The sequence below is a fragment of the Arachis ipaensis genome, chromosome B9 (assembly GCF_059453495.1).
Source record: "Arachis ipaensis isolate K30076 ecotype BB chromosome B9, ASM5945349v1, whole genome shotgun sequence".
Taxonomy (NCBI): domain Eukaryota; kingdom Viridiplantae; phylum Streptophyta; class Magnoliopsida; order Fabales; family Fabaceae; genus Arachis; species Arachis ipaensis.
In genome coordinates, this window is record NC_142444.1 from 155,037,749 (window position 1) to 155,040,656 (window position 2,908).

Consider the following 2,908-nt stretch of genomic DNA (forward strand, 5'->3'; position numbering starts at 1 on the left):
GTGATTGATTGTTACTATTCTCTTAATTGTGGTTTGGATTTTGGATGGTGAAATTATAGTAAATTTTGTCTGATTTGTGTCGAACTAAGTTTTGGTCCTTACTCATGATTCAAGCGTCAATTTATTAGGAACTCTGAAATTGTTTCTACTACCTGTGTTGTAGCTTAATGCTTGTTAAATCATGTTTCCTATATGCAAATTTACCTGTTTGCTTTCTAATCTTTTATACCCCGGAACACACACTTGATGCAATCTGTGTAACTTAAGACTCTCTTCAGGCGGTTTTCTATTCATGTTGAACATCTACTCTAATTTTGCATGTGTTTAAAAATGAACCTCGTGCAATTTGATATATACTGCTTTTAATTTTGGTTTAATATGGTATTATTTGATGTGGGTTTCGTAAAGCATCATCAATCGTGTTTAATTGAGAACTCTTTTAATGTTGCCTCTGATGTTTGTTGGCAGTATCCATTAAAGGATTAGGGGCTATTTTCTGTGAAACCGCAGCAGGATTGTTTTGCAAAAAAGCCAACCAACATGGGAAAAAAGGTAAAATGATGTCTACCATTCGCAGTTTAACATTCCACATGATCTTATGTGTGACTTATAGCTATTGTAACAATTAAAAGAAATTGTTAGAGTTGCGGTACTCGCCCAGCTACATACATGACATGATGAGCACGCTATCTAAAAACAACTCCGTTGAGAAGCTTGCGGAGATTGATGAGATCGGACAACAACCGAACTCTGGAATTTAGTTTACAGTTGTCCAATGGCCACAGAATCATATAGGATGGAGTTCAAGAGATATTTCCTACTGGTGGTAATGAAAATGTTCCTGTGACCCACCACTCAACAGGCACTTTTGCCATGGCACATCTACCCTGTCTTAGATGTTTCTGATCCACGGAGATTCAACTAGCTGTTGGAAATTCTGAAGTGGTTCGACAAGGCAGTCGAGAAGTATAAGCTGAAAGGGAACAAAACATGTGAAGGCTGCATGTTTGTCATGCTGGTAGGATGCAATGACTATTAGTAAATTCAGTATGCTATTTTTTTACGAAGAACATAACTTGTAGAAAATTAATTTCCTATACATTAGTTTGGAGAGTTCAGGCTCTAGTACTATTATTTGTATGAGATATACTAATATGTTGCTGAATTACTTGAATTTTTGTTGACTAATTTTAGATGGTTCAGTGTATGATTTCAGCTGAATGTTTCCTGTCACTACTTCTGTGTTGCGAACCTTTTACCATCTTGAACCATATCTCATGCTAACTGTTCAACTTAAGAGTATATTCAACCTGGTTTTCTGTCATGTATAACAAAACTTGTGCCCATCCTCTGTGTAGATCCTCTATTTTCACTGATTGTAATACGGTCTGCTCGACAACTGTCTTGAGCATGAGCCATGGCTCGATGCGTGGACCTCGGAGAGGCTAGAAAAGAAGGCACAATATATTATATCCGATGAACTCATTTCTCTCTCGTAATCGGTTAATTTATGCCATTATATAAGTCGAAGCTGCCTATTAGAGGACTCAAGATGTTTTTTATGTTTGCTTTTTTGTTGTTTCTAAATATGTTTTCTGTTTTTCAGATGTGCTAGGTAGTTGTGGCTAACCCCGTGTGTTTAAGATGTTAATTTTTTTTTTATTTTGCTGTTTTTGGTTTCTGTTTTGGTGGTGCTTTGGGGTTTGATTAAGATCATTGATTATCTTCGTTTCTTAAATTAGGGGCACCTTTTGACTAGACAGGGGGAAGGTGAAGACATAAAGGGCCGGTCACCTCAAGCTGCAAGTAGAAAACCGGGAAAAAAAGCACCACAGAAGCGTGGACGAAAGGATTCAGTGCCGCCAAGGGTAATCATGTTTCAAGGCTTTAGCATGTTAACAAGTTTACTTCGCTATTGTTAGTTTGATTCATGCTATTACTTCAAACAGGGGAGCTCCGTCAGTGGAAAGAGTAAGCAAGTAGCATCGGAAAGACGACCAAGTGGACGCACAACAGCTCCACATCCAATTAGAAGAAGTTCACAGTGTGCGGAAGGAGCAAAAACTAGTCCGAGAGTGAGTATACGTTTATTGTTGTGTAAGGTTTAAATCATCGACTAGCCTTGCATAAGTTTATAAGGTTCATTTCAATGTACTTGCATGTTTCTTTACCTAACATAGTCGTTATGCGTAAAACAGCACAGCAAGGAAGCTACGCAAAAAAAAGGGGGGCTAAAAAGGACCGATCACGTAGGTCCAACCCAAAACAATCTGAAAAAAAAGATCTCCCAATGAGCACAGATGATGATGAGGAGAATGAGCCTCTTGCTAAGAGGATGTACCGACTGTTTAACCAGGGATTTGACTAACAAAAACCAAGTGCCGATCCCACCAAAGGCAACCTCAATCAGGATAACGCTCCCCATGAAACACCTGTCTCTAGAGTTCCTGATGCAGGAACACCCTCCGTTGCGTTAGTGCAACATGAATGGGAGTTCGATGGGCAAGTTTCCTAAGCAAAACTATTTCATTTTGTGGTCTATTTTGCCTGTTAGTGAATTAGGGATTGTATCCGTATACAACTGCCTTTTCTCTAACATTGGTTGAGTTTCTTGCAGTAATCCCAATTTTCTGTCGAACCGAGACCCCGAGAGTGAATGAATATGGAAATCATTTGAGCAACTGCAGAACACGAGGCCACTGCAGACCGTGATGCCAGCCATTCCATCTTGCATGACTTCTAGCCCACTGAGCAAGAAGATTTCACCGGGCATGACTCGGATGGAATAGAAGTCTACCCAATGTACTCCTATAAAGGTGCATCCACTGCTAAAGGGGCGAAAGTTGGACGAGGATGATGAGGAGCGATTGCGACGATGGGCTGCCAATGGTTTGTTGGTGAAAAGGCA